The following is an 8,690-nucleotide window of genomic DNA, read 5'->3' as shown; positions in this document are numbered from 1 at the left end:
ATCCTTTTAAAGTTGTGAAACAATATGAGAACAGATGGCATTGCGTTTACATTGCCTCAGTCGGGTCTTCTGATCACTTTCTCCTTCTTTCCTGAAAGGCCATGTAGTTAAGTGGACAGAGCACAGAGCCAGACAGATTTGGTTTTCAATCCTTGTTCTGTACCCCTACTTCCTGTGTGAGCATACATAAATTATTTCATTTTTCTGACACATGCATCTCGTCCTCATTTGTAGAAACAGCAATAACGTTGTGAAGGTCAAATAAAAAAATGAGATAGCTACTAGAAAGCACTTGACAGAGTGTCAGGCACATAGTAAGCCCTCAATAATTAGGAAGCACGGTGGTTATTATAATAGAAAAAGTGCTATTTTTAACCACAGCTGCCCTCCGAGAAGGATAGACCTTAATGTACAGAGGTCCCTTTGTCCCGCTGAGGACCTTGAGGAGTGTGGATACATAGTGTGAGAGGAGAAGGGAGACACTAACTTGCTCTGTGCAAAAAAAAAGAAAAGAAAAAAAAAGGAGAAGAATGTGGAATTCACTTGGCAAAGTGGATGGGATAAGGAGAGCTGGAGGAGGAAAGGAAAAAGATGAGTAAGAAAATCAGGGTAAGGGTAGGTGCTACATGGGTAAAGGGTCAGAAGAAACCCTTCTGTGACAGGTGGACAAAGGGTGTTTCAGCTCTGGAATGCATTAAATGGGAAAAGTTGTTGCACATACAATGTAATCATGTTCTGTGACTCTCAAGCCTTCAATAAAGGCCATTACACTCAGGTATGCTTTCTAAGAGAAGGGAGTTGTGAGGGTGAGTGAGTAGGGAAATTGAGCAATGGGCTTTGTTTTTCTGAGTTGAAAAAGGAGACTAGAGGCAGAGACTAGGAGAGGACAAGTACTCATGGAATTTGCAGAAATCTCTGGGAAGTCTTCCAACTTATAAGGGTTATAAAATGTGAAATTTGAGGTTCAAGCTCATTGCATCTAGATCTTAACGGGGCAAAGAGGCTACATCTGACATTTGGGCTGTATCATTTGTGCCCCCAGTAGCTACCTCCCTATTGACCAGCAGGTGACCACCCAAGAGAATACAAAACAAATCAAATTATATTGGTTTATTTTCACTTCCAGATCCAAATGCCGTCAGCAGGGGTAGAATCTTTCTCTCTCTCTGTCTCTCTCTCTGTCTCTCTCTCTCTCTCTCTCACACACACACACACACAGGGGAAGCATTCAACATGTGAATAGTCAGAACCCAGGTCCCACCCACCCCCCTCCCTCTCCCTCGCCCAACCTACCAACCCTTCACCAAAGCCTGTCCATGCTACCTCCGAGGGCTCTCCATTCCATCCCTTACTCTCCACTGCATGGCCATAGCCTTCTCATGGTCCTACTCCCATGATAGCCTCCACGCTTTTCTTGTAATCCACACTCCACACTGCAGCACAAGACTCTTCCCAACCTAGCTTAAATCTGTTTGGTATGCATAGAAGGCCTCTTGTTTGGCCCCAGCTACCCTCTAGCATCATTACTGGACACTCCCCCATCTTGCCCTAAGATTCAGTGTTAAACTACTTTTGGTTCCCAGAGTGTGACTTGCTTCATAACATCTCCATGCATTTACCTCAGTTTCCTCCTCTACCTTGAATACAATTCACTCACTCATTCATTCACTCACTTACTCACAAAGTAAATATCTCCTGAGCACCTGCTATACACCAGAGTGGATAGCAAATGGTACCCAACCCAAGTCGCTCAGTGTCTGCTGCATGACAGCAGGCTGTAAGATCCACTGGTCTGAGTTCACAAAGGTATAGACCGAACTGCAACCCAATATGGTACCTCCTGGATCATTCTTAGAAGGGGTCAGGGCACACTTGCTGAATAAACAAGCATAAAAATATTCACAAAGGATTTCTCACATTCCCTATCTCATATAACTTTCACAATAAACCTATGAAATGGGAACTGATTCATTTCATCTTGGATATGAGGAAGAAGTAAGTAGCCTATGATTTCTTAGCTACTGAAAGTAGGGAAAGCCAAGACAAAAATCAGCCACATTAGTGAATAGCAAGACAAAGCTGTTTTCTCACTGTGGGATGCATCAATGGGGAAGAGCTTCAGAGTTAGAAAGGCCCCATGCTGAGATGCAGGTCCTGGGATGCAGAGTTGAGACTTAAGCTGAGCCTTCAAGGATAAGTAAGAGTTCAACTCAAGAAGGAAGCGAGGACCAGTAGGAGCAAAGGCCCAAAGGTATGAAATTATATGAAAGCTTCAGGGAACTTCAGGGACTGTAAGTCTCTAGAAGCACAGACCTAATGGGCACAGTGCAGGTGATGAGTGAGCTGGGAGGGTAAGTCAGAGCCAGAGGTCAGCCCAGGCCTGGGGCCATGCTGAGGATGATGAATTCATAGATCAGGACAATGTAGAGCTGTTACACTGCTTTCTCCAGGGGGAAGACTTGGCCAAATTTATGCTTTAGAAAGATCTCGGCCTGTACAAAGGAAGATGGATCAGAGGTCCCAAGATACAGGGGACAGGGAGGCCAGAGAGAAAGCTGGTGCAGTGACTTCAAAAGAGATTATTAGCCTGAGCTGGGAGATGCAGTGGGACATTAAAGGGATGAAAAGGACAAGATTTAGTGACTAATTGGATGTAGATGGGGAAAAAGGAAGTGGAGGCAACTAGGAGAGCTTTCCCACTTGGGTGGTGCTGTTCCCTGTGAGAAAGGGAACAGGAGAAATAGCCACAGGAGTGTGATGTCCCAAAGAAGGAGAACAAGAGCCCAGTGATAAAACTGAGATGGAAATGATTATTCATAATTGTCTTCATTAATTTTATTCAGTTTTAAGCAAGCCCATCAGCATCTCAGTCAGGCCTCTCCCACAGAGCCCAGAAGCCAAATCTAGCACCATTAATCCCCTCCTCTCTACCGCCCGCAACCCCTGGGTCTCTCTTTTCCTAGTTAATAGATGGAGAATACTCAGTCCATAATTTAACACAGACAATGACTAGACAGCATCCTGTTGCCAGCGTTTTAGTTCAAAACATAGTTAAGATTTTACTGAGGAGCCAAATGAACCTCAAATCAGTCCTTCTCCACCAATCCAATATGGGAGCCCCTTCTAAAGTCTTGCCGTGCTCACTTCCAAGGAAGGACAGACTACCTCCTTGAAGGTAGACTGCTCTGTTTTTGGACAACCCTTATTGTTAGGAAAGTCGTCTAATTTACTGAAATCTGCCTGTTTGTATCCTTCACCCTCTGCTCCTAGGTCTTCATCATTATATCATTCATTTATTCATTTCACAAATATTTGCTACTATGTGTCAACACTTAGCAGTGTTCCGGGCTAGAGAGTACACAGATGTGAACTACACAAGGAGAATCCCTGATCATATGGAGGTTATGAATCCTAGGAAGAGATTCAAACAATAAATAAGGAAGCAAAATCTATAGGATAATTTCAGTTGGTGATGAGCACATTTAAGGAAATAGGCCAACAAGTTGATGGGATGGAAAATGACTCGAGGAGAGATGAGCTATTTGAGAATGAAAGCCTCTCTAAGCAAATGGTGTTTGATTTAACACCTGATGGAAGAGGAGGAGTCAGCCCGTTTTGGGGATGAGGCACTTAAGCAGCAAAGAGGACAGGAGATTCTCCTAGGGTGAGACTATGGCTAAACGACCAACTCTAAAGCCTCCCCCTCTTGCAGAGTGTTTACACAGCCATGGCATGGGCTCAACTATGGTCTGTGGCTAGTGGTCTTTGTGTCCACGAGCCCACCCTGGACACAAATTCCCTCCTTGGTCTCATCAGTTATCACTCACGACTGACCAGTTTTCTTTCTGAACCATTTCTGTTAAATAAGGGATTTCAATTAAAATGAACTCCAAGGCTTTCCAAGGTAAGCCAGTGTGAGGTAATCAAAAGGACATAAGCTTTGGAATCAGAGAGGTCTAACTAAGTTCAATCCGACTTTCACCATTTGCTAGTTATGTGATTGAACTTCTCTTGATCACACAGGTTGCTCATCTGTTAATGGGGAGGATAAATATTTCATTGGCTCCTTAAGAGAGTTCAGTTAAAAGCAATAATGTATCACTTTGGAGGGTGCATGATAGGATATTCAGTAACAGCTGCTTTAAGGGATCTGACAACTCTTATAACTAAGTATATCATGTTTGCCAATGAGTTCTCCCTTCAAACACATGTCTAGGGAACTTAAGGACAGTTGCTAATTGCTTAGAATCTATAAAAAAAAGTCAGGTTGCTCTCTAATTTTGGAAAAACAGCTATTTCCTCTTTTTTAGAGGGCTTGCAAAGGGCTGCTGTAAGGCTGCCTTGCGACTCTTTGTAAAGGTTCAGTCCCATACTCCCCCTTGTGCTCTAAATGGGAACTGCATCCTCTCTGAACTGACCAGTCGTCATGGTGCTGAAATCAGCCTGAGTATAGGGGCTGAAAGGAACTGAGATTTTGTAGGCACCTACCATATTCCAGAAATCTTCTGAAGGGCCTTCCATACACTATCTCTTGTCTCTCATCAACTATCAACAAGAGGAAACTGAAGGTCAGCAAAGTTAAATGACTTTTCCAAATATCTATGGATAGTAAGAGAAAAAGCAGACCTAAACAAAGGAAAGAACTGGAAAACTCAGTGATGTTTATTGTGTGGTAGGATAAAATCCAACCTCATTAACAAACTCAACCAGATATTTTTCTCTCAAGATTTATTTCCCACCACCAATCTCCTTGGTCCTTGTTCTCTGGCCATATGGAATGACACATAGTTCTGAGAAACTGTTTTTACCTCAGTGTTTTTGGCAGGCCTTTATTTCTACATTGAGTGCCTTCCTGAATACTCCTCCTTATTGAGAAGGTCCCTTCCTATTCGTCCTACTGTCCATCTCATCCTTACTTAGAGAGAATAATCACTCCCTCCTTTTACTACTTCTGGGCTTTAGGTTTGCAGTTGGTACAAGATAGTGAAAGTAAAATGTTCAGCCCTAGGAAATTAACAGTGCTTTAATTCAACAATTATTCATTTATGGTATACCAGGCATGGCTGAAGGTACTGAGCACTAGAAATACAATGATAAGTAAAACAGATACAGTTGCCATTCTCACAAAACTTACACTCTGATGAGGAAGGCAGACATTACACAAATAACCACATCAATTAATTACCATTGTGATCATTGTCTTGAAAAAAAAGCAGTGAGAGATATAAAAGAATAAGCAGTTTTGGTGCCATGATCAGGGAAGATTTCACAAAGCATCATTTAGGTGAGATTTTTGAAAAACGAGTTAGGCAAAAAAATGGGGAAGGACACTCCAAGCAGAGAGAACAGCATGTGTAAATACCATGAGGAACTTTGGAAAATGGAGAGAAAAACAAATTTGTGATAGAATGAGAAAATAACATGTACTGAAGCTGGAGAGAGACATGGGATCCAAATTATACCGTCTATTTAAACAACATTATTGATTTTGGACTTTATCCTGGGAGTAATGGAGGAGAGGCTGTGAAGAGTTTCAAGCAGGGAAATCATATAACCAGAATTCTATTATAAATAGCGCAGTCCCTGTGGAGAACATTTAGAGAAGGGGCAAGGATGGATGCAAGAAAATCACCTAAACAGCTATTCATTTATTTAGCCACTTCGTTAATATTTATTGAATGCCTACCGCATGCCAGATTCCATATTAGGCTGAGGGTACAGAAGTGAACAAGATAGATAAAAGCCCTGCCCTGATGGAACTTACACTGCAAAAGTCTAGGTGATAAATGCTGGTGGTTTAGACCATGGTGGTGATGATAGGGATGAAGACGAATATATTCCCCCTGAAAACTATGCACTTTGACTCTTTTAGTTGATTTCTGGAAGCTTCATCACTTAAATAACTGCAAAGGACACAGTTTCTGGGGTACTGTAAACAATAACATTTAGAAAAAGGTGTTATGTCACTGTAAAAAGTGTATCCACTAGAACCTAAGTACCACAGAAATCTTATACCCACAGTATCCACTGAAGACTAATACATGGACAGGCTCTTAACAGTTGGAAATTTTACACCATCTTCTTTCTCCTTGAGCTTGAATTTCTTTCACTCTGTGCACAGATTTATAAACTAATGTAATGCATTAATATGCTTAAAAGACTATTGATCTCCATACCATACATCCCTACAGTAAACATGTATTTAACTGAAATTAAAATGCCAAAATTTCCTTTGACTATAAGAATCTAAGTTACATTAGACAATTTGTGTACCCTGCTTTAAAAATCTCTTGATCTTTCCCCTACTTTGGCTGTTGCTGTGGTAACCAGCTGCATTTGGAGGTTGAGGATACTTCCAGATGACTGCATTCCCTTATCTCTTGCTTTCTGCATCCATGGCTCTTTGTCACCTCTGTGTCTATGTTCTTCCAGGAAATTAGCTCCTCTGGGGCAACCCTTGACCAGTAGGGTAGCCAGTCAATAAAAAACCCTATTTTGGCTCTCCCTTCTGTGATCCACTCTCCCCAGTCCCTCATTCCTGTCCCCTAGAGTCTCTTCCTAAAATGTATTACCCCTACAGGCCTTATTTCAGGCCCTGCTTTTAGGGGAACCTCAACTAAAACATGTGTTAATTTTTTTCTTCCAGATTCAGTTATTGTTACAAGAATTATTAGCATGTCAATCAAAACAACAAACATTACAAATACTAATAATTATTAAACATAAAAAGTTAAATTTTCTTGAAAATGCCATCTCTTGGTGACATGACTTTTTAAAAATGTGATTCATGTACCTGTGAGAAGAATATTACTTATGGCTAGAATGAAACAGCAAGGTGACTAAACCAATTCAAAGGAGGCTATAAGAAACATACATGTATATTGTCAGTGACAAATGACCCTGAAATAAGAATACTAAATCCACTACAAAACTGGCTAATGACCTAAAGACATTAAAGCTGTAAATTTTGAGATTATCTTCTCCCTGGGAAAGAAATCATTTGCATCTTATTAGTTTTCTATAAGTTAACATCTAACTCCATAGAGTTGTAGAATGCCTGTAATTTATTAATAGTAAATAATAAATCAAACTAAGTTGCATTCTTAGAAAGTCAGTAATGCTTTGTTACAACAGTACAGGCTTCTTACAACAATGCTGTACAGTAACATTAAAAGTTTTGAACAATTTTTCTTAATACTACTTACTGCTTTTGGAAACATATGTGCTAAGAAATTGTTACATGATTACAAGAGACTAGAAGGAGTTTTGTTATTGCAACAGCATCAAACTCTTTGAACTCTTACTCAGTTATATGCCAGAATATCACAGGTGACCTAACATCAAAACTTCCAAATGTCAGTTAATGATTTAATTAGGTCCTCCTTCAGTCATGTTGAAAGCGAAGATATAGAAAACGCCTATCTTGTGAAAAATTTGTTACCCATTCATTAGAGTAATTTATTTTCTCATTTGCTGGAAAGTATACTACAAAGACTTATCAAACACTTATTAACTACCTCTCAGACATTTTTGCTTGCCTTAGAGGTACATTGCATAACCCAGATTCCTCAGAAAGGGCTAAGAAAATCTTTGCCAATACAATATGCTTTGATAAAATGCATTTATCATGTGCTTCAAGTGTATTTTTCTTCCTTTAAATTTTTTTTAAAAGTTATTTTTATTTTTTAAAATTTTGTTGAGGGGGAGGTAATTGGGTTTATTTATTTTGTAATGGAGGTACTGGGGATTGAACCCAGGACCTCGTGCATGCTAGGCATGTGCTCTACCAGAGTTATATCCTCCCCCTTAGTATATTTTAATCAAATACTTGTCTTTCATTCAATTTATGGGAAAAGTATTCAATATTACCAAATGGCTAAGACAGACTTCATCCTATGAACATAGGTGTGCAAATATCTATATTCAAGTCCCTGCATTCAATTCTTTTGGGTATATATATATATATATACCCAGAAGTAGAGTTGCTGGATCATATAGTAATTGTTTAATTTTTCGAGGAATCCTGGGAAATCATTTTTGGGAGAATGAAGATCTGGATATCAATTCACTGAAGTTTTTGTGTTCATATATTTCTTGTAAAGTCTTCATGTACCCCAGATTGAAAACTCCTTTTTCAAGTCATACTTTAGAACATAGAAGAGGTAATGTTATGTGTGGTGAAAAAAAGCATGAGTTTGGAGTAAGATAGGGGTGGCCAGTACTTAGTACGGAGGGCAAACCACTTCCCTCTAGGAAGTTTCCTTTTCCATAAAATGAGGCTAATAATATCTACCCAATAGGATCATTAATGGGACTTGAAGAGAATGAGTGAAAAGAACCTACCATAGAGCTTCACAATTCACTTGAAAGTACATTGTTTTGTGACCCTGGTACATAGGACAGAGGAACAGCCGCTGCCCTAGCAGAGCACGGCCACCCAATGACCACCACAGATGTGCAAACGGGCAACCACAAGATAATATGGTGCTGAGTCAAGACAGATGTGTTGGGGGAGGGGCATTTTATCCTCATGAGAAAAGTCAGGGAAGTCTCTGGAAGAGGTGGCTCAAAATGTAAAGAATGAGTAAAAAGTTTTAGGCAGAGGAAGAAAGCCAAACACACAAAAGCACAAGGAAGCATGTTGTGAAGGGAACTTGAAACAATTTGGTGTCACCACAACACAAAATGCA

This window comes from Camelus dromedarius, chromosome 14, assembly GCF_036321535.1.
Source record: "Camelus dromedarius isolate mCamDro1 chromosome 14, mCamDro1.pat, whole genome shotgun sequence".
NCBI lineage: Eukaryota > Metazoa > Chordata > Mammalia > Artiodactyla > Camelidae > Camelus > Camelus dromedarius.
This window is presented reverse-complemented; position numbering follows the sequence as displayed.